This window comes from Monodelphis domestica, chromosome 5 (genome assembly GCF_027887165.1).
Source record: "Monodelphis domestica isolate mMonDom1 chromosome 5, mMonDom1.pri, whole genome shotgun sequence".
In the NCBI taxonomy this organism is placed as follows: domain Eukaryota; kingdom Metazoa; phylum Chordata; class Mammalia; order Didelphimorphia; family Didelphidae; genus Monodelphis; species Monodelphis domestica.
In genome coordinates, this window is record NC_077231.1 from 138,905,648 (window position 1) to 138,930,131 (window position 24,484).

A 24,484-nucleotide genomic window follows, 5' to 3' on the forward strand; every position below is an offset into this window, starting at 1 on the left:
CAAGCAATTGGAATTTTTTTCCTCCAAGCTGACATTTTCATAACCTTATTCTGCTAGGACTATCTCTGCTCTTTGAAAGTTCACTACTTCCTGTCTAGATCCTTGGTGCTGATATTTATGGACCTTCATGTGACTCTCTCTTCCTCCCAGAACTCCTAGGCTTTACCTACTACTCCCATGACTCCTGTCTCTAGGTTACTTCAGCAAGGGGCAGGAACAGTTCCACTTCAGAAGGTCCTTTCCTTCCCTTCCATCATATTTCACTAATTTTGCCCCAAGTGCCAGAATCCCTACGGCTATAGTACCTAATGAATCTAGGGTTTAAATGTTTCTGTTATACACCTTTAGGGATAGATAACTGTCAACTTTTGTTCTCCAAGTTGAGAGGTGATAATTGTTTCAAATGGTTCCATGAATAATCATCTGTTTAAGGATGAACATAAAGCTCTTTGTTACATACAGGTCAGGCACCCTCTGAAACCTGGTGGGAGAGTTTGTGTACAAAAGCCTCACTTTATAAATTGGAGGGTCCATCTAATGGATTAGTGAGATTTGGATATACAGTGGAACATTCATTAATTTGCCAATGTTAACTTCATATTAGTTGACAAGTTCTTTGTGTGTGTGTAGGGGAGTGGTGACAGAGGAGTTTAGTAATAGGTGCTTTTTTTTTTTAAGCCCTTATCTTCTGACTTAGAATTGACACCAAGTATTGCTTCCAAGGCAGAAAGGTGGGAAGGACTACATAATTGGTATTAAGTGATTTGCCCAAGGTCACACATCTAGGAAGTGTCTGGGGCTAGATTTAAACCCAGGACATTTTGCCACCAGGTTTGACTTTCTATCCCCCTGAGCCACCCTTAGTAATAAATTGTTTGTTTGTTTTTTAAACCCTTGCCTTCTGTCTGTCTTGGCAATAAGGGCTAGGCAGTGGGGGTTAAGTGACTTGCTCAGGATCACACAGCTTAGAAGTGTCTGCGGTCAGAACCTAGCACTTCCCATCTCTAGGCCTGGCTCTCAATTCACCAGGCCACCTAGCTGCCCAAGTAATGGGTTTTGATGAAGAGGATGAGATTATAATTATGGATGCTTTACTGAGGGTATAGATCAAGGGAATCTAGTTCAATTTCCAAATCCACTTGATGAATTTTTCAAGAGGTAACAGACAATGAGGACTCTATTTCTATATAAGGAGTCTGGATACTAGTTTGAGGGTTGGCAGAAACAATGGATTTGCCCTTACTTGTATCTTTTCTTTCACTGCTCATTGATTTTGGCAAATAGGAGAAACTGAATTTAAAAGAAAAAACAAAAACAAAACCCCCAACTATGCTAGAAATTGAGCTTGAGGCCTAATCAAGAGGAAAGCTTGTTATGGAGGAAGAACCCAGTTCTTAAAGAAGACCTTAAGAGTCTGCCCTTCACCTTTTCTCTGGAATCTCTTAGAGAGTCCAGAAAAAAGAAAGAGGTTTCTTTCTCTTTCCAGTTTGCTATTAGCAATGGAGCCTTGTATCAGAGAAATTTATGGCAGCACCCAGTGGATTAGAGAACTGCTGTGGAGTCTAGTTGGCAAGAAGAATTGAAAATCTGAGATCCTACTAGGCAGATCTCAGTGTCCATTCCCATTACACTACAATATTGAGAAAAGGGAAAAGGAACAAAAATTAGAGGGGGAAAAACCATTAGAGGAAGATCTCTTCTTGTCTTTTTTTTTTTTTGGTATGTTATCTGAAGCAATAGGTCTTGTATTTACCTCCCCTCAATGCTAGGGTTGAACTCTGAAAGATCTTCTCTGAAGGAAATGACAATTTCATACATTGTGAGATTCCTGATTCCTAGGCAAAGTGAAAATTCTGCATGTTTGGATCTTTTTGTTTGAATATATTTTGGTTCACGTTCAGTATTGTATCCAAATGAGATGCTACTAGAAAATATTATTTAGATGACTCATGGATAAAGAACTAGGCCTAGACATGGGATGTCCTGGGTTCAAATTTGGCCTTAGACACTTCTAAGATGTGTGACCCTGGGCAAGTCACTTAACCCAATTGCCTCAGCCTTACCATTCTTCTGCCTTGGAACTGATACTTAGTATTAGTTTTAAGGCAGAAGATAAGGGCTCTTAATTAAAAAAAAGAAAATATTGTTCAATCATTTTTTTAGTCATGCCCAACTCTTTGTGACCCCATTTGGGATTTTCTTGACAAAGACACTAGAGTGGTTTGCCATTGCCTTCTCCAGCTCATTTTACAGATAGGAAACTGAAGCCTGGGTTAAGTGATTCACCCAGGGTCACATAGGTAATGTCTGAGGCACATTTGAACATAGAAAGATGAGTCTTGGCACTCAATCCATTGTACCACTAGGCTCTGGTAGAAAGTATAACATCTTACCAAAAAAATTACTAATCAATAGCATGAAAAGGATATATCCAGCAAGGATACAGTCCTGATTCAATTATGGGAAGCTCTTCTCACCAGGTCAGAAGGGTGTGATGAACCTTGGTCTGTTGTTGTACCTTAAATATCAAGGATGGTTTCATTGCTTTTTAAAAAAATAACTTTTACCTTCTGTCTTAAAGTGGATACTATCAGTTCCAAGGCAGAAGAGTGGTAAGAGTTAGACAGTTGGTGTTGTGACTTGCCCAGGGTCACACAGCAATCAAGTGTCCAAGGTCAAATTTGAACCCAGGACTTCTGGGCCTAGTTCTCTGTCCACTGAGCTGCATAATTGTACTCCACCCCTTTTTTAAAAAAGGTATCTGCCCTTTGTGTAATAAATATTGCCTTACCACATTGTATATATTTGGCTTGAGATAAAGTTGTCAGAAGCCTTTAGGAGTTACTCCTTTTTGGCTTGTCCAAAGGTCAGCCTTTTCCCAAAACAAACTGTACCATTCTATAGTCCATCAAACTAGTTTCTTGCTTTTGTTCTCACATTTTGTTTCTCTATAACTTTTTTTCATCTTTTTTTATATATGTTATTTCCCTCTTTTGGAATGGTAGGTTCATTAAGTCTAAGGATGGCTTCATTTTTGTCTCTATCTTCAACATCTTAGCACTGTAAACAGGAGCTTTTTGATTGATTAGATCCTACTGTTTAGGCAGGGAAAAGATGTTCATTTTATAGGCAAGAAAACTGAGACTTGTAGGTTTCCCCTCCATTACCGGGCCCTGGTGAGGATCAAATAAGATAATATGTGTAAAAAGGGCCTAGTACACAGGCAAATAGTAGGTGTTACATAAATGTTTATTCCCTTCTTTTCTCTTCCCTGGCACATCTGAGGTCACATAATTAACAGATAGCAGAACTAAAATATGGTCTTCTACTTCAGAACTCTTTTCAATGATCAATGGTGATTCCAAAGGATAGATGATAAAGAATGCTGTCCACCTCCTGTCAGAGAGGTGACAGACTAAATATGTAGAACTAGAAACCCATTTTTGGACCTGGCCAAGATGGGAATTTCTTTTATTGGCCTATGCTTCGTTTTTTTTCCCCCTTCTAATTTTTATTTCAGAATTTTCCTCCCTTTCCCTACCCATTGAGAAGGCAAGAAATAATAATACTCATTGCATATGAAGTCATGCAAAATACAATTCCACATTAAACATGCTGGGGTAGGGGGGAGCAAGAAAAATAAAGTGGAGGAAAATATGCTTCAATCTGCTTTAATCAGCTCTCTCTGGAGTTGTATAGAATTTTTCATAATGGGTTCTAAGCTTGATTTTACATGTTATAAAGTTATTTTTGTTGGGTGGGAAGATTAAAAAAATAAATGCTTGATAATTTTCTTAACGGTAATTAAAATATCCTAGGTCTTCTGACTTATCGGCTTCCCTTAACCTTGCTGCCTCATCAATAAAAGCTTCTTCAGCAATCAAACCAGGGCTTCCGTCTTGCCTCGGTCCAGACAGCCTCCCAGCATGGAAATTCTATATTGCAAAAAATCCACCTTAAAAACGATGTACAAGCATATCCTGGTGCTCTCACATCACCTCCACGGTCTACCTCGTTTCAACTTTACAGCCAGGAAAGTAGTTTGACTTGCTTTGAGAAAGAAATAGGAGGCATCTGTGGGCTGGGCTGCAAGGAGAGAGAGTCCAGCTCGCCGGCACAGGGCAACCCGCGCAGGTTTTGCCTTAGCCAGGTGTCCAGTGATAGAAGGGGAGGCCCCAGGAGCAAGGTGACTGATGGGTGGCTGGGACTGGAGAGGGCCGCCGCCGAGGAGAGGGATTCAGACGCGAGGAGGGGGAGGAAGGGAGAAAGGTGGGGGCGAGGAATGGGGGGGGGGGGGGAGGGGGAGGCTTCCACGGGGGAGGGGGCAAGTCCAGCTCGCGAGAGTTGGTTCCGAGGAGGCCGCTCTGAGATTCGGGCTCCTGCTCCCGAGTCCCCACCTCCCGGGGAGGCGGAGCGAGGGGGGGGCGGGGAGCAAGGGAGGAAGTGAGCCGACTGGCAGGCGAGCTGGCACACGCACACTCACACACACACAAGCACACCAGCAACCGCACACACGCACGCATACACAGACGGCTGTAGTCCGAGGGGAGGCAGGAGCCGGTGGCAGCCGAACAACCCCAGAGGGAGCAGGAGGAGGAGGAGGAGGAGGAGGAGGAGGAGGAAGAAGAAAGAGGAGTAGGGAGGAGGTGAGTCCTGCAGAGATGCCCACCTCGCCCAGTTCAACGGCCCCTCTGTCCCCCACCCCCAACCCCGTTCCCTGTCTGCCACCTCTCTCGTGCCCCCCTTTACTAGTCCCAACTCTGCTTAAAGCAAGAAGCAGATTTTCTTTGTGTGTGTGTGTGTGTGTGTGTGTGTGTGTGTGTGTGTGTGTTGGGGGGGGGGGGGCTGTCCAGGGAGAGCCTAGCTCATCCCTTTGAAGCTGTAGCTGCAACTAGGGCCATGGTCCTTCCAGAACCCTTGGGGGGGGGGGGGTGATCCTGCTTGTCTGGAAGAGGTATCCTGAAGGGTAAGGGAGGTATCTTTGTCCTTCTGTTCTGTTTCTCTTGCCTTCCTCCCTCCCCCTTCATCATCCCTTATTCCCCGCTAGTCCCTAACATAAACAACAATTTTCTGTCCCCCTCTAGAGTATCTCCTTCTATCATTCGGTTCCCTGCCCTTCCCCCCACCCCAGTTGTTTGTTTGTTTTTTAATGGAGGGGACGGATGCTAGGGATAGCTCCCAATTGTGGGGGCTGCTTGATATGATATCTAAAAACTGATGCGTCAGATTGCATTTCACTGATAGACCCACAGTAAAAAATCCTCGGGTTCCCAGAAGCAGTAGATGTGTTAAAGCCTTGCTTAAAAATTCACCCCCTGATCTTTGCAACCCTTTACCCTTTTTTAAAAGCACTTTCCACCTCCTTTTCCTTTCCTTGCCCTTAGTAAAGGGGGGAGAGAGAAACATTTGGTTGGGGCAAGAGAAGGGAAAAAGCTTGAGCCTGAGTGCAGGGAGCATGCCATCTTTAAAAAGTTGCCAGATTGATGTCTAAAGGACAAACTGAATTTTAAAAGCCTAGTCTCAGTTTAGCCATATTAAGCAATGTTAACATTGTTGTGAATTATGTGTTCAGAACATTTAAAACAAAAGAGTTTGGGTAGGGAAAAGTGAATTGTTTATAAGTATGATGCTATTTATTACAAACACGCATAAAACCAAGTCTTTACCTGTGTTTTACAGTGTGTGAATAAGTTGTTGATGGGAACAAATGATTTGAAAATACTTGGGTATGCCGCTTTTCCATGTCTGATTCATGGTTTTTTCTTTCTAAACTTGAAAGTAGATGTGTTGTCTTTTACTGTGCTCTAACATGTCAGGTCACTCTACTTGAAACTTGCCTTTTTGAAATTCCTAGTTTTATTTGCCAGCTGCAGTTTTTTGAATGTTCTTTGTCTAAAAGCTGTACATGATACTGGAAACCCCTTTGTGTTTGTCTAGCCATTCTCTTTGCATGCCTCAGGATATATTCAACAATTAAGCTTATTATACCTCCTTAAAGCCTGCTTTCTGCCTTTCTCCTTGGTAGCTCAGTTACTGTGAGTGAAATACCCTCTTGTGTGACTGAAACAGTTCAAAGTATAACATTTGCCTAAAACAAAATATCTGCTCTTGCATTTGCCATATATCATTCCATAAAAAGTGAATAGAACTACTTTTCATTTAACTTAGCATATATTTATGCTCTCTTGGTCAGGAGTTAAGATGGCTGGTGGTAGTTTCCTAATTAATATGGGTCTAAGATATTTTTAATGGAATTTTTTAGAGTGATATGTTAGCAAAGCACTTTACATTTATCTGATCCTCTCAACAATCCTATGAAGTAGGTCCTATGAATATTAGCATTCCCATTTTGCAGTAGAAGAAACTGAGGCTTAGGGACCTTAGTTGACTTCTCCATGGTCAAATAAGTGAGGTAGAAGTCCAGGTTCAACACTCTACCCACTACAGTAGACCGACTCCTCATGAACAAAGCACGAACAAAGAGTGCGGTTTTATGTATTGTTTTATTTTTTGAATTTTTGAAAACTCCTGATTTTGGAGAATGAAAACCATGGACTTTATAAAACTATATCCAGAATCGGAGGCAGTTATTTTCTTGCTTTTTGTACTTGAAGATAGAAAAGCTAGAGTTTAGTAGCCTTTAAAAAAAACAAAAACCCCTTACCTTCAGTTTTAGAATTAATGTGGTATATTGGTCCCAAGGCAGAAGAATGATAAGGGCTAGGCACAATGTAATTTGCCCAAGGTTAACACTGCTAGGAAGTATTCTAATTTGAACCCAACACTTCTTGTCTCTTGACAGGCTCCAAATCCACTGAGCTACTAATATACTCCCCTTAGCACTAATTTTGGATTACTCTTCCCCTCCATTAGAATGTCTGTCTTTGGTTTTACATTCTCCTGCCTAGCACCATGCCTTGTACAAAGCAGATGAATAAATTTTAGTATTGATTTTAAAATCACTAAAATGCAGACTCAGTTTTCATATCTGTAAAACAAGGCTACACTGCCAGCCTCATAGGATCATTGCCAAGATCAAATGTGATAATGTATGATAAAGTAATAGACAAATATAAATGTAAGCTGTTAATAAAATTGTTGGGCAGCTGGGTGGCTCAGTGGATTGAGAGCCAGTCCTAGAGACAGGAGGTCCTAGATTCAAGTCTGCCCTCAGACACTTCCCAGCTGTGTGACCCTGGGCAAGTCACTTAACCCCCATTGCCTAGCCCTTACCACTCTTCTGCCTTGAAGCCAATACGTAGATGGAAGGTAAGGGCTTTAAAAAAATAAATTAATTAAATAAAATTGATGTTAAAACAAAAAAAATAGAAATAAAAAATTACTTGAGTATTTGCAAGCACAGGGTTTCTATCCTTGCTAGGTTGCTTTTAAGGAAAAGGGGCAGGCAGCCTCAAGTTGTCAACACAAAGAGGAAATTTGTGCTTTTCCGAAAGCTATGTTTATTAAAACTATTGACTGAGTTCTGGCATTTGTCTTAGGTAAAGTGTGTCAGCATGAAGAGTAATGAAAAATTAAATGGTGACATTACTTTGTGGTTTACAAGTCTTGTTTGCAGAGATGACAATGTATACATCAGGCAAACAATATTATAATTGTAATTGTGATACCATCAAAATGAGCAAGAAGGACAAGTTATGTTTTGGTTAGAGTTAACATCTTCAGAAACTGTTATACTGCTGTTTTAAATAGGCTGGGTTTTATGAATGGATAAGAAAACTAGCTTTTAAGACCTTAGATACAATGTAATATAGCTACTGTGAGTGTTGCCACAACTTCAAGAATGTAATAATGGGAATCTCTACTTTTATTTTCTCTTTTTTTCCCCAAGTAAAAAACAAAAACAACTTAGGAAATATTAAGCGTGGGATTCCTTAAATCTTTATAGAGCCTAAAACTAATCTCCACAGGAAGAGTTTTTAATTGATCAACTGCAATTTGTTTCAGGAGAGTCAGATGAAAACAGATGAAATGGATGGTCAAATTCACAGTAGTTACTCCTATGTCTATAGTTTTTAGGGAGTTTGTGCAGAGTCATTGCTCTAAACTAAATTTAGGAACAAAAGGATTAATTTTCCAGGAAGAAGCTTGAAAAAATGAAAACCTTAGATAAGTGATATTTCAGGTGCTTTTACATGTTAATTAATTTTAGTGAGTGCTCTTTGTGGTACAGATTAAACAGAGTCCTTCCTTGGGACTTGAGAACCCCTACTCACAGTTGCCAATTTGGCAATAAAACAAGAAATTAGACTTTTTTGGGTATTAACTTTCCCACATTTAGTGAAAGTCTTAAAAGCATTATTACTTTGGCTCACAATTTGTCAGACCAGTGAACTTTCAGAAATCTTTATCTGAACTCTGAAGTTAAGTTTTTCTTAATAGGTATTTAGGAGTGCTTCTAGTTCTTATTTTAACAAATAGCTAAAGAAAACAACAAAATGAAAGGTTTTGAATAGTTTCAGAGTTGAAAGAATATATAGGGAAAGGGAATGGATTTGTATTTCATATCTGTCAACTTTCTTAAATCCTTTCAGACTAGACTAAAAGTACCCTTATATTTTATTATTTCTAAAGTTTTAAGATAGGAGACTTTTGTTGGTGTTTTTAGTGTTTGAATAATACATTGCACCATTGTGGTTTGGGGGTGTGTGGAACTGATTAGTTTTTTTCTTCCTGAGTCCTGAATTAGGAATCCAGAACACTTCTATTCAAATCCCTTTTCTTTTGATGCACTTACCAGTCCAGTAACCTAAGCTTTGTTGAGGCCAAGTTTTTACAAAATGGAGTTAATACTTATCTCACCCTAGTTGCTGTGATAAATGAGATAATGTATGCAAATCACTGTGTAGAGATATTTTTTATAACAGTTAGCTACTTTTTCAGTGATAAATTGAAGTAATCCAAAATCATGGGTAGATCAACCCAGGAGTTTGAGTTACAGATCTACTGGAAGGGCTTCTAAGCAGTGTCTTCCAAATTTTAGTGTTATTTGTAGAACCAAAGGTAAGTAGACTTTGGAAGACTACCTTTATCATATTTAAGAAGGGGACAAGAGATTATATAATATAATGTGTTTTTGTTGGGGTTTTAAGTAGGCTAAGACAAAAAAGAAATAGTGATACCGTAATATGAAATCAAGTAGGGAAGTGAAGGGTTTGGAGGTTCTGATCTGCTCTCCCTAGGGTCTCTTATGGCACAAATTGAGGAGAAGATTAAGAATAATTGTTTCAGGTAGAGGCTTATAACTTTTGATGCACAGCTGAAGGCTTCTATGGCCTGATCACCTGGGAATGATTTCATGTCTTCCTGTTTAAATATAAGCTTCTGGAGGGTAAGGGATCTTATTTATCTTCCCTTTTCCTTTCTGTCCAGAATGGTGCTTTGCATACAATAGAGCCCCTGTAAATGTTGAAGAAATTGACTCTCATCTAAGTTGATCTTTACCACAACTCTGGGGGAGGGGGGGCAGATGGCAGTGTGCCCATTTTATAGCCAAATGGAGACAAAGAAAGATCTAATGACTTGCCCATAGTCATATAAATTGGTCCCAAGGCTGGGATTTAAAACTGCAATTTTATGACTTCTTTTCATGTTCTATTCTATCTTTTCCTTCAGAGAAGTATATAATACCGAGCACTGGATTTAGAGTCCAAGGACTTGGGTTCAAATCCTAACTTGTAATTTATTACCTATGACCATAGGCAAGTCATTTCATTTACTCTGAAGCTCATTTCCCTTAATTGTAAAGTGAAGAGATTGAATAAAATAGACTAAAGTCTTTTTAAAGTCTATTTTAACCACTGTCTCTGACCCATTTCTCTCCATTTCCTTTTTTTTTAACCCTTACCTTCTGTCTTGGAATCTATGCTGTGTATTGGTTCCAAGGCAGAAGAGTGGAAAGGGCTAGGCAATAGTGGTTAAGTGACGTGCCCAGGGTCACATAGTTGAGAAGTGTCAGGTCAGATTTGAACCTAGGACTTCCTGTCTCTCGGCCTAACTCTCAATCAACTGAGCTACCCAGCTGCCCACCTCTTCATTTCTTCAACATATATTTTGAATTATTTCCTTTACTACTTGGGTTAGAATTCTTATTATCCATTCATATACTTTTCACTTGGGAGATAATGAAGCAGAAAAGAAGCCTTTCCTCATCCCTCTTATTACTAGGTTTTTCTTTCTAAGATTAGCTCACATATATACTGTATAGCATTTTTATGTACATGATGGTTTGCAAATTGTCTCCTTCATTAGATTGTGATCTTCTTTGGCCTTCTCTTTGTAACCCCATGCTTAGCACAGTGCCTGACACACAGTAATGCTTAATAAATGCTAGTTGACTTGATTTGAATGAGTGTTTTTATATGTTTATTTTGCTGAAGGAAGCCTGGTTGTAGCCCTATATTCTTTAGCTTGCTTATTCAAATTCAGTAAGCATTTATTAAGTGTCTTATGAAAGGAAATTTTGATTCTCTGTCTATTCTGAGTTTACACTCAGGAAAAGGGAATCCTTTATTCTCTTTGCCTAGTTGGAGTTAAAACTTTGGTTAACAATTACTTAGGTACCTTTACTTAGTACCTCACTAGATTGTGATAGATTGTGAGAACAGGATTAACTCCCTTTGTCTACTTTTTAATTAATCAACAAAAGCAAATGTACCCATACTTAACCCTAAAATAAGGGAAGTCCACAAACTCTTATTACAGGGCTTTACGCCTCCAAAAGGAAGACACCCCTACTTAACCTTAAGTGGGGGTGGGAGGGAAGGCCTGCAAGACACATGCTAAACTGGGTGATAACTCAGAAACATGTGAATCCAAACTGGGCGACATCTCCTATCGGGAGAGTATAGGTATTTTCTCTAACCTCTTTCACATTTCTCTACTTTATTGTTTCCCTACTATTTTGGTAAATAAACTTCTGAATTGAGATAATAATTTCAGTGACCATGTTATTTCATATAAGTCTAACCACTAAATATAATGTTTGCAGTCTACAGTATGTAATGTTCTATGCTTGGCTCTGGGGATAAAAAGAGGAAAAATGCAAAGTCCTGTTCTCAAGGATCTTACAAAGCACTATATAGTCCTGTGATGGTGAACCTGTCAGCACTGACACATGTAGCCATCTTTGACAGGTGCCCTATACAGAAAAGTATGGGGCTGAATGCTGAGGTGTGTCCCCGAAGTGACACACCCCAAGTTATGCTCGTTTTTTTGGCGAATTTTGACACACCAAGCTCAAGGTTGCCCATCACTGATACAGTCATTTCAAGAGGGAGACAGGTAAAACCTAGGATGGAGGGAGGATGGGGAGGAAATCAGGAAAACCCTCTGGAGGTGGCACTTGGAGTTGTGCCTTAGAGGAATCTAGAGGAGAGTCTAAGAGAGGGGGAAAAGGAACTATATTCCAGAGTTGGGATTATTTGCGTAAATATAGGAATATAGTACTTGGAATATCATGGACAGGCATGAATGGAATAAAGAGCACAATGAAGGAGAGGGATCTGAAATAAGGCTGGAATGGTATGGTGTATAGATTCTGAAGACTGAAGTTCTAAAAACATCTTTGTATGGTACAGATATTATCCTCCTAATAAAGATGAGAGAAACTGAAGAAGAGTTGACAGCCCAGGTTTTAAGAAACAAGTTATGTTTGATAGTATGTTTGTTTGAAGTATGTTTGAAGTATGATATAGTCTTTACTCTCAAAAAACTTATCTTACTATAGTAGATGACATACACAAATAACTAATATAAAGAAGAGCATAAGTGTCTGGAAGACATAGGGTAGTGAAAAGAAGAAAATAAAGATGTATTAGCAGGAGGCACTTCCACCAGAAATTGCCTTTGGTTTGTTCCATTGGCCATCCACTTCATCTTTTATTTCCTAGATAGTTTTCAGATCAGGATTCCTGGGTTACTTTTTTAATTTCCTGATCACATTGACTTGGGCTTAACTTAGATATCAGAGGCAAAGATTCCTATAACTTTGATCCCTATAAGAGTGAAAAAGTCAGTAGAAGCTCTACACTAATGAAGTTCTGTGTAAAATTAATTGGTTATACATGGTCTTTGTCTTCCAGCAATTTATGCTATAAGTGTTCTCTCATGTTCTATCTAATGAATACTAGTCAAGTAGAATCAGATAAATGTCATTAATTGTACACATTTATTGATAGGTATAAGATCTGAATTCCTGAGGCTGAGGGTTTGGTAATAGAGATTTAGGTAGGTAGGATTTTATCTCTTCCCCAATTTTTCACATGGGAAAAGTCTTAAATTTCTGAGATTTACTGGAATGGAAGAGAGTTTTGTTGATCTGTTTGTTGTCTGCTTCTTTTAACTTAATAAGTTTCAAAAAAAAAAACCTCATTCTTAAGCCTGAATTTCAAAAAATGATGAGGAAAATAAAAAGAGAAAGGCATTAAAAATGGAAAGTCAACAAAAATTTGGCAAGATGTCTTATAGTAATATTTCTTCAGGAAACTCCCAATCTTATACTTCTTAGAATTGATAAGTGGTAAAGCAGTGTTGCTTCCTACAAGGTTGTGATCTCTCAAAGCATCACAAAAGAGTCTGTGTCATGGTGAGTCAGTTTTGTGAGGCACTTTTGAAATGTTTGTATCTTATAGCAACATTTTGTTTTTTTTAAAGATTTTCTTTTTTAAACAAGCTGACTGAAATTATATTAAGCTAAGAATAATAAAACTATCACCCTATTTGTCCTTATGTTTATGGGCTCTGGTTCCCTAGTTGGTAGAGAAAACCTTTACCCATAACCACTTAAAAACATCATTCTAACTTGGTTGACAACAATATCCCCCTTCTCCATTTTTCTTTTTTAGTCTCAACTCTGATTTTTTTTCTGATGCATTTAGAAAGATTTCCTTGTATATAACTGATCCAGTGTTCTTAATATTGAAAGGATTAAAATCTAAAAGCATGATGACACCTTAAACACCATCTAGTTTCAACTCCTTTATTCTGGAGACTTCCCAAAACTTCATATGTAGGATGTTCTGCTCAGTAAATGTCCAGAAGGATTGTGAGCTTCCCCTTAGGAAATAATTTTGTATCTATTTTCCTCATTTTTAAAATATGTTTGTCCTTTCAAGTGCTAAAATTCTGTGGCTTTATCGGACAGCATTTTAATAGTTCTTGAAAGCTTTGGAAGAAGCTGAAATTTGACACTTTTTCTGTGGGATAGAAATCCCTTAGCTTGAAAAGGAGTATGCTGACATGATAAATTGCCTCTTATCTTTGTGAAGTAAGTGGAGGAAACACAGATTCCAAAAGTGAAGAGCACAACAAATCTTCCTTTAACTTTTTTTCTGTATGCAAAGCCTTAGAATTTACATTGCCCAGTTTTATCAGCACCTCTCTATAATTCTTCCATTTCTTCTCTCTGTTCCATTTCCCACTGCTACCATCTTGGTTCAGGACCCTCATTAGCACCAATCTAGTTTATCATTGTCTGCTTTCTATGTACCACCTTTCTAGTCCATCCTTCATACAACTGCCAGACAGTCTTCCTTAATACTCTGGTTGATCATGTTGTCTACCCATTCAAAAACTTGAGTGACTTCATGTTGCCTACTACATGAAATACAGATTCCTTGCCCTGGCATTCAAGGTTGCTAATCTGGTTTTGACTAACTTTGAGATTTAAATTTTACTACTCCTTTTTAAGCACTCAACATTCCAATCATTTGTTTTCCTCTTAACTTCCTTCCCTCTGCTGCCTTTGTATTTCATAGGCTGTTTGTCACACAAGCTGTTTACCATGATTGGAATGAACTTCCCCCAACTCTGCCTGTTGAGATCTTTTCTGTCCTTCATTGGTCAGCTCTGGTGTCATATTCTCCATTAAACTTCTTTGGAGAGGAAACCAGATTAGCTGGTTCTCTGAGGTAATTAGAAGCTGAGAAGAGGTGGGGATCAAATTATTTAGTGAGGAAGGAAAGGATTGCCATGTGGGTGGGTGCCTGGTAGGTGTGGGTTTAGGTAGGACCTCAGCTGATTGAGGAAGGAGATAGGTTAGCAGGAATATTTTGGCAAAATTTATTTGGTTTTGGAGATTTATCTGGTGGATTACCAAACAGCTTAATGCTAGCTTATCTTTCTCTTCAGGACTAGTCATATAAACATATTGATATAATATTAATGTTTAATACTTTAATTAATTAAATGTTTCTTGCCTGGCTGATTGATGAATATCGAGCACCCTTATGGAGAAGTCAGGAGCATCCCCTTCTACCCTCCCTCACTAACTTATCCTGAAATATTATCCTTTCCCCTTCAACAACAAGACTTTGAAAAAATTTTAAAATACTCATCAAAAGGTGGAAAACCCTAGAGTCAGGCCCTACTAGGCTTGGTCATGCCCTCAGAATCAACTTTCTTGATTCTCCCAAATTCTGTAGCTATATCTAAAATAACTTTTACCAAACTTTTGTTTAATGAAGGAGAAAAAGGCAGGAAAGGTGGGAAATATAGGAGAGGGAAACTTTTTCTGTGATTTTTATCAGTGTAAGGAATACTTAGTATAGCAAATATTTCTAGTGATAGCTAATTGGAAACAACTCATATTTATATGGGCAGCTAGGTGGACCTGACCTCAGGAAGACTTTCCTGAGTTCAAATCTGATCCCAAACACTTAATAGCTGTGTAACAATGGGCAAGTCACTTAAGCCTGTTTGCCTCTGTTTTCTCATCTGTAAAATGAACTGGAGAAAGAAATGGCAAACCATTCCAGTATCTTTGCCAAGAAAACCTAATGGGGTCATGTGGAGGAGGGCATGATTGAAACAACTGAACAATAGGAACCACTGCTCCATAGCTTAGGGTGTTAAATAGCTGCCTAGGGCTCAGAGTGGTTTAATAACTTCCCTGTTAATGACTATATATTTAGTTAGGGTTCAGAGTCAGGTTTGAACCCAAGTTTTATTGATAGCAAGGTTTGCCCTCAATCTACCTGTCCTTTATCTTGGGGTGGATTTCATGCTGATAAGAAATGGGCTAATTGTTTCTTTCATTTAAAGGCTGGGCACTTGGCTTCAGACCAGACCCCATACAATTGTAAGCACACCTTTTAGTCTGGATATACTGCTGGGTGACCCTGCAGAAATCACTTTGTGTCTCTGTGCCTCTGATTGCTCATGAGAAAATGAAGATTATTTCTACATATTGCTAACAAAATCCACCAAGAAAGGAGAGAAAGAGAAATTACATTAAAAAACGTCAATAGTTGGAATATAAATATATATGTATATATTTATATATATATAAGTATAAATAAATATAAAGATATAATATAATATAAATAAATATAAATATATAAATAAATATAAATAAAGGAAGTTAGCCAGTACAATGAATGGAACATGGACTTGGAACCAGGAAGATTCATCTTTATGGGTTCCAATCTTTCCTCAGACACTTATTAGTTGTGTGATTCTAGGCAAGCTATTTTTTTTTTTTAGAAACCCTTACCTTCCATCTTGGAGTTAATACTGTGTATTGACTCCGAAGCAGAAGAGTGGTAAGGGCTAGGCAATGGGGGTTAAGTGACTTGCCCAGGGCCACACAACTGGGAAGTCAGACTTCCCAGTTGTGTGGCCCTGGGCAAGTCTCTGAGACCAGACTTGAACCTAGGACCTTTGGACTCTAGGCCTGGCTCTCAATCCAGTGAGCCACCCAGTTGCCCCTAGGCAAGCTATTTAACCCTGTTTCCCTAGTTTCTTATCTATAAAATGAACTGGAGAAGGAAATGACAACTACTCCAATATCTGTGCCAAGAAATCCCCCAAATTGTGTCACCACAAATTGGAAACAGCTAAAACAACTTTGAATATATAAAATACTTACCAAGTCTACTTACCAAGACATACACAGGAACTATATAACTCTTAGGACAATCTTAACAGAAATAGACAGGACTAAATAATTGGAGAAATAGTAATTACCCATGGATAGGCTGAGCCAATGTGGCAAAAATGGCACTGCTACCTAAATTACTTGTTAATTGCCATTCCTATCAAATTATCTGAGACTTGCTTTTAGAAAGTTATAATGAATAACAGTTAATTTGCAAGAGCAAAAGATCAAGAATCTTAAAAGATTCAAGGATGAATCCTCAAGGACCCAAAAGAATGAAAGATATGAAAAAGAAAAATGTTTTCAAATTAGTAAGAATTAGAGAAATACTAATTGAAGCAATTCTGAGGTTCTACCTCAAACTCCTCAGATCTGGCAAAGTTGAAAAAAAAAAAAAGGAAAATGACATCTCTTAGAGTTGCTAGAAAAAAATACACATCAATACAATATTGGTGGGGCTCTAAATGGTTCAAAGATTCTTGCAAGCAATTTCAAATTATGCCCTCAAATAATATTATTAGCTAGTATTTATATGCTACTTTAAGGTGTGCAAGATACTTCACAAATGTTGTCTTATTTGATCCTCACACAAATCCTGGGAGGGTAGTTATCATGACCTTTTTACAAAAAGAGAACTTCAGAAACAGTAATTTGTTTTGAGTCCCAGAGCTAGAAAGTATCTTAAGGCAGGATTCCCACTATGTTCTTCCTGACTCTTAAGACAATGACTTGATGCATTGTACTATCTAGCTGCCTCCACATGACTATCAATGAGTCACTTACATTTTCTGTACTCTTTGAACCAGCAATATATCTATTAAGTCTGTCCTAAAGAAATATAAAAAAAGAGGAAAGGGAACTATATGCTTAAAAGTATTTATAGCAATTCTTTTTGTGGTGAAAAGAATTGGAATCTAAGGGGGATATCCATCAACTGGAGAAATTGCAGGGCAAATTACAGCATATGACTAAGAGTACCATAAAAAATGGCAAAGAGTACAAATTCAGGGAAACTTGGAAAGACACAGGAACTAATGCAGAGGGAAGAGAGCAGAATCAAGAAAATGGTATGTAATAATATTTTAAAAACAAACAACTTTGAAAGACTTAAACACTGATCAATGTAATGACCTACCCTGACTCCAGGGGATTGATAATGAAGCATGTTTCTGATAGGTAAGAAATGATAGATCCAAGATATGGAATAAGATATATTTTTAAACCCAGCCAGATGTGGGAATTTATTTTTCTTGACTGACCCACCCCCATCCCCCAACTGAAGGAGTATGAAGCAGGAGGGAAAAATGTTTTATTTTAAAAGTTAAAGAAAATGAAGGAATTTGAACTACATAGCCTGTAAGTTTCTTCACTACAACTATACATCATCCTTTGAAACCTTTCTTGTTTTCTCAGTCAAAGGTTATTTCTCCTGCCACTCAGACCTCTACTTGGGACTTATTATCCACCTTATCATAATTTTTAAAATATTTTATAAAATTTTTAATAATCACTGGAAATAAAGGAATAAAAAGGTAATTATTTAGCAAAATAAAATAAAATCTTTTGTGCCCAAGCTCAAAAATCCCACTCTTCCAAAGCTGCCATCAGGAAGCAAAGAGGACCATGGAAGACAACCCAATTTATCTCCTGTTTCTGTCAGCATATAATAGTTTTTATATACTTATCCTTTATACTAGAATATAAACTTTTTGAGAGCAAGGATTGTTACATTTTATTTTGTATTTCCACTATATAGCTTAATGTCTTTGCACATAGTATGTCAGATGTTGTGCTAAGTGCTGAGTATAAAAAAAAAATCAAAACCAGCCCCTCTTTGAGGGGCTCAGTCTTATGGGAGAGACAACATGCAAACAACTATGCTAGATAAATTGGGAATTAACAGAAGGAAGGCACTTGGAGTGAAGTTAGATACTGAAAGGCATCATGGAGAAGGTAGGATTTTAGTTGCCACTTGAAGAAAGCCAGTAGATGAAAATGTCAGTGTTATTGGATTAAGGTATAAGAAGGCTGGAAAGGTAGGAAGGGTTTAGGTTATAAAAGACTTTAAAAGCCACACAGAGAATTTTATATTTGACCTTGAAGGGATTGGGAAGTTGCTGGAGTTCATAGAGTAGGGTGGTAACATGGCTCCTTTAGGAAAATCAATATAACAGCTGAGTGGAGGATAGACGGGAGTGGTGAGAGACTTGAGTCAAGAAAAAGCAGCCAACAGGCTCTTACGCAAATTTCAGTTGTGAGTTGATGATAGCTTACACCAGGGTAGTAAGTGCCAGAGAAGTATTTGAGAAATGTTGCAAAGGTAGAATCAATAGGACTTGGCATCTGACTAGATATGGAGTCAGGATAGAGTGAGAAGTCAAAGATGACACTTTGCCAAAAGGCAGTGAGCCTGGATAACCCAGAAGATGGTGGTACCCTGGACACCGGAGTAATAGGAGAGCTAGGAAAGAAAGTTTTGTGGAGAAGGTAAAGTTGGACAAGGTGAGTTTAAGATAACCAGGGAGCATCCATTTGAATGGGAAGTTGGAGATATGACTGAAGCTTTGGAGAGAAATTAGGATTCAACATAGTAGGTTTTTAATAATTTTCTGTTGTTGAATGGAATAGATTTGAGCTACTAGAATTCCCCAAAGATGGAAAATTTACAGTTATCTGTTCTGAGAAGAGGAGACTGTAGTAGAAGGAAAGTTAACATTAGCTTTTGTATTAAGGTTCTACCATACTCTCAATACAATTTCCTAGACAATACACCTAGTCTAAGTAACTTTCTCTGATTATGTTCATTCCTTTTTATTCCCTTTTCCTCTATTTCCATTTTTGCCACTTTTTGAGTAGTATATAGATTAATGCTTTATAATTAAAAAGTAGAGTTCTGCATTGTAGTTTAAGTGATATACATTATAGATTTTTAAAAATAAGAATAAGATTGGATTAAATTAAATTCAGAAAGCCAAGATATTTTGCATTTTAGCTGACATTAATATCAGAAGCTATTTTGAAATACTACTCTGTATTTGTGAAATACTTCAGACTAAACTAGAAGGGATGTAAAGTCAGCAAACCCAGTTTTATCACTTTTCACAAGTTTACTTTAAAAAAACAATAACACCTTACCCTTTGTTTTAGAATCCAAGGCAGAAAAGCAGTAAGGAATAGGCAGTAAGGGGGTAAGTGACTTGCCAATATCACCAAGTTTAGTAAGTATCTGAGGTCAAATTTGAACCCAGGACCTCCCATCCCTATTCCTGGCTCTATCCACTGAGACACCTACCACACCTCCAATTTTACTTTTTATGAAGGTCTTATTAGTTTCTCTACCTTATGGACTGGAGTGCTGAAACAGGATATAGTCGTGTGATAGATTAATGGGATATTTGAATTAGAATCACATCCCTTGAATTTCTAGACCAAATGTTGTTAGTTATGTTATTGCCTAGTGTGATTAGGGGGAATAAGAAACATTATTGTTGTCCTAAAAAGTGGAAGCAATAAAAGAAAAATGAGCAGGAAGAATAGCAAATGGAGTGCTCGGCCTGAAGGCAAGGAGATCTGAGTTTAAATTTTATTTAATAGCTATATGTTCCAGGGCAAGTCACCACTTCTGTCTGCCTCAGTTTCCTCATCTATAAATGATGGACCCTCAACTGATATAACATTTATATTGTACCTGGTATGTAATGGGCATTTAATGCTTGGTTTTTAATTTTAAAAAAATTTAGGTAAAGAATATGGTATGAGAGGCAGTAAATGTTCAGGTGCTACCACTTTCTACTTTGGGAGTCATTTAGTGATTTCATGTTTGTGTTTAGTTTGACCTGCTGACAATGTTTCTGTGTCTGAAGTACACTCTTCCAAAAAGCATATGCAGTGAATCTTAAAATCAAACTATAATAGTCAAAATTTCTAGGCATGTTTCTTTATCACACTTTTTACTTAGAAATAAACAGAAATTGAAAAATATTGACTTAAAATTTCCAAGACTATATCTTGAATAGGCAAAGAAGACTATGTAACAGAATATATAGTGTGGAGAGATGAAAGTAGGTGACCCTTGTGAGAATAGTTAAATAGTTGTAAAACTGGAACTTTAGGCTAACCAGCGATGTCATTTCCCAGATTTCACCAAGGGGAACAAAAGGGAATTTAGTGGATCTCTAGATGTGAGATTTGGCTCAATTGAAGTCCAATAAGTTCCTTTTATTGTCCCTTCAAAGCTTCCCCTCCCCCTTCCCCGCTAGATTGTCTTTCACTGGACTGAGTAAACCTAAGGAAGAAAGTAAGCATGACTTAATTTTTGTGTTGCTGGAGTAAAAAGCCCTCAGGTGGAAAGATTTGATATCGCATGATCTGAAGAGTACTTAGTGACTGATTCCTAAATTGAAATTGCTTTGGGGCTATTTTGATTGGATAACTTTGTAAAGGATTTGTAATTAAAAAAAGACAAAAGCAAAAATTTTTCTTAAATAAGAATATGAAGTGTTTGACAAGTAAAAATTGTTTTTAAAGAAAACTTTGGGTTATCAAACTTGATCCTTCACCCATGGATTCTTTATTATTATTAAGTAATCAATGCTGAAGAGAAGATTAGAAATAACAAATAAGGATGACCTTGGGGGCTACTCAGTCCCTAATAATCTTCTTACTGAGCTGGAACAAACAGGGTAGTTAGAAGCCAGGTAAAATAGGGATGTAGATTTGTGGAATTAGAACAGGATGAAGATGCTTCCCCAGTCCCTAGAAGAAAGCAGCAACCCACTGACTTCATTTATACATTTATCAACTTAAAATCAAATAGCAATGAAATATAATACTCCCATGCTTAGTGGTATATTTCTGTTGTTAGGTCATTTCAGTTGTATCTGATTCTTTGTGAGTCCATTTGGAGTTTTCTTGGCAAAGATAACAGGAGTAGCCTTCCATTTTCTAGCTCATTGTACAGATGATGAAACTAAGGAAAAAAGGATTCCTGTAGGGTCACATTGACATTAACATTATCTATGTTCTATTGTGTTTATCCTTTGTTAAATATTTCCAAGTTACATTTTCATCTTGTTTGTGGTATGTTAAACTACATTATTTATATTATGATGCCCCATAAAGTTTATTTGCTTTGTTTTTACCTGATCTCCAATCATTGTACCAGCTAAGAACCTTCAGGATCCAGTATTCCCTCCTATTAAGTATTAACCACTATCTACTTTGCATGGCTTTCAAGATCAGTAATGTTCAGAGTGGCAGAGTGTCCTTTGAAACACTTCTTTTTCTCCTACTGCAACTTTGATTTGGAAATAACAAAATTGGGCTTTCTAAAGATCTATACCTCTGTCAGCACCAAAACCATGAAGAGTATAAGATAGCAAATATATTGACCACTGTTTGTCCTTGACTACGACTTTCCTCCCAATAGCATGTTTGTGTGTGTGTGTATAAACATACACATACAATGCTCGTCTGGGATATAACATCATGGTCAAAATATAGAAAACATTCTACCATATATACCAATTTATTGCAAATAATGGTCCCTTAATTTGAAAACAAGTTGTTTTGAACTTAACACAAAAACCAAGCATTTTAACATAAATTAGAACACAAAAAGAGAATTGCATATTAAATATTGTATATAAAACCATATATAAAAATGCTTTGTTTTAAAAAATATATTTTAAGAAATGTTACAGTGGCTCTCTTTTTAATATTGTTCCTTTAAATTTTTGACATCACCATAGCTATTCTCTTTCATTCAACAAGAAAACATATGGAAATCAAACCCCTTTTAATTAGCATAGTATAGCAAAACAAACCCAGAAATATTTCCTTCTACACTCAAGAGTCTTTGAGTTCTCTGTCAGGAGGTGGGTAATATGTTTCATGAAGGTCCCTTGTAGGTGTAGTAGATCATTGCTTTGATAAGAATTATTATTTTTGAAAAATTTATTAGGTCAATTTAGAACATTATTCCTTGGTTACAAGAATCATATTCTTTCCCTTCCCTCCCCCCACCCCTTCCCATAGCTAAAGCACAATTCCACTGGGTCCTTGATCAGAACCTATTTCCATGTTGATGTTTACACTAGGATGATCACTAGGAGTCTATATCCCCAGCCATATCCCCTACATCCATGTAATCAAGCAATTGTTTTTCTTCAGTGTTTCTGCTCACATAGTTTTCCCTTTGGATGTGGATAGTGTTGTTTCTTGTAAATCCCTCCGAGTTGTTTGGATAAGAATTAAGTTTTTCAAAATTGTTTTTTACATTGTCATTATATTAATAATTCTGGTTCTGCTCACTTCATTCTCTATCACTTCATACTTCTATTTTTTTCAATTTTTCAATTTTAATTAATTTATTTAGTCAATTTAGAACATTATTCCTTGATTATAATAATCACAGTATTTCCCTCCTTCCACCCACCCTTCCTGCAGCTGATCACAATTTCATTGGGTATTGTCCTTGATCAGAACCTATTTTCATGCTGTTGATGTTTGCACTAGGAGGTTGATTTAGAGTCTACATCCCCAACCATATCCCCTGGACCCATGTATTCAAGCAGTTGTTTTTCTTCGGTGTTTCTACTCCTACAGTTCAATTTTCCTCTGAATGTATCACTTCATACTTCTGAGGGTTTTCTGAAATAATTTCCATTGTCTGTTCTCTTTCCTTTTTCCTTTTTCTCTTGACAAATACCTTTCAAATTTTCTATTCAGCTCTCTTTTTAAATTAGAAGTGCTAGAAAGTTATCTGAAAGGTTCATATTCTTCCATGTCTATTGCCTTTTAGAATATTGAATGCCAAGATCTCTTCTCCTTATAAAGTAGAAGTTGTAAAGTCTTGTGTAATCCTGAGTGGTTCCTTTGTACTTGAACCTTTTCTTTCTGGCTGCCTGAAATTTATTTTCTTTGATTAGGAAGCTCTGGCATTTGACTATATGACATTCTTGGCACTTTTTCCTCTTGGGGTTTCTTTCAAGAGGTGATTGATGGATTCTATTTTCACTTTGTCCTCTGGTTCTAAAAGATCTGGGCAGTTTTCATTTATCATTTTTTGAGCTAGTGTCCAGGCTTTTAAAAAATAGTGGTTTTTCAGACAAGACCAATGAGTCTTAAATTATCTCTCTTTGACCCATTTTTCAGGTTATATATATATATTTTTTTTTCAGGTATAGCAAATTCTATACATTTTCTTGCTTTTTTATATTTTGATTTCATGTTACTATTTCTTTTTGGGGGAGTCATTTATTTTTGTTTTCTGATTTTCATGCCATCTATTACTTGAAAGTAAATTCTGTTCTAAATATTTATTTTCCTTCCAATTCTTTTCTCCAAATTTTTTTTTGTCCCTTGTTTAATTTCTTTTGTCCTTGGGGGAAGATTTGTTTTTCTTTGTTTCTCTGCTTAGTTATTAATTTCCCTTTTTAATTTAGATTTGTTGGTATCTGCACATATTACACATTTATAGTGAACCTTATCTTCATGTGCTTAACCATCTTTTCATTTCTAAACTAGAACTAGAGCTTTGTGCCAGGGCTGATCTGCCACCTACTTTACTTTTGGGTGGGGTATGTCCCTTGAGTTCTTCTGCTGATCTATACCTTCCCAACATTACAGTGCTTCCCCCCCCCCCCCCCCCATTGAGTGCCTATTATTGAGATGTCTAGGTTATTCCTCCTTGAAAGTGATACACATCACTTAACTGTAAGCATACCACATTGGTTGTTGCCATTCTTTGTCTCATCTAAGGTCCATTATCCTGGTGTTTTATCTGGGGAACCCTATTTTTCTGCCTGTGTCTATAGAGCCTAGCAAGTTCTGAAATGTGTCTCAGGCCAGTTTCTGGTTTTGCTGGGTAGCTCCTGGTTTGTTAGACTGTATAGATATATGGCTTTTGCCCATGGAATTACATTTGTGTTTCTGTAGTAACAGGAAGGTACTGCAGATTATCATTGGATTTCTTGACCAATATTTAAACTTTTTCCAGGAGTCTGTATGGGAACATGGCCACCTGATTCCATTCAAGTAATCATCTTGGGTAGAAGTTGGAAAAAAGATTGTTTTTTATTAACCTTTTAATTAAGCACCCATGATTTGAAATCGTTTTATAGAACATGATGATTTAAGAGTATTAGAGATAATATGAATTTATATATAATAATAGAACTACTTAAATTGTTTATAAATTCTCTCATTTGCTTACTACTAGCCCTACTAGATTAAGCTCCTTGAGGACAGAATTTTACATTTTTATATTCCCTTATATAAGATTAAAATATCCAACAACTCCAAGTATTACATTTTATAAGATTAATTACAATTTATCAATAATCACTTGAAATAGAGGAAATAAAAATTAAAGCCTGAGTGAAGAGAGTTTTCCAATCTCCATAGTAGAATAGTGAGAGAGGGTGGGCTTACAGAAACTTCAGAAATCTCCAGAAACAGAAATCTCCAAAATGTAAGGACCTAATATGAGGACGGAGGTGAGATTCTGGGATTCCTGGGGTACAAAACTCTAATTACACAGTTAGTACAAGCTGGCATTTGTGAACTTTGTTGTTTTATTAGAAATAT

The 24,484-nt window shown here is 37.2% G+C and overlaps 1 protein-coding gene across 1 annotated transcript in view; it reads left to right on the top strand.

The window, feature by feature from the left end:
• The first annotated feature begins 4,394 nt into the window (after positions 1–4,394).
• The window catches only part of STK38L (serine/threonine kinase 38 like), a 96,677-nt gene continuing 76,587 nt past the window's right edge, over positions 4,395–24,484 (top strand). The window contains exon 1 of the mRNA XM_056799425.1: positions 4,395–4,646. The gene's annotated coding sequence lies outside the window, so the exon portion shown is untranslated. The remainder of the gene's footprint in view (positions 4,647–24,484) is intronic.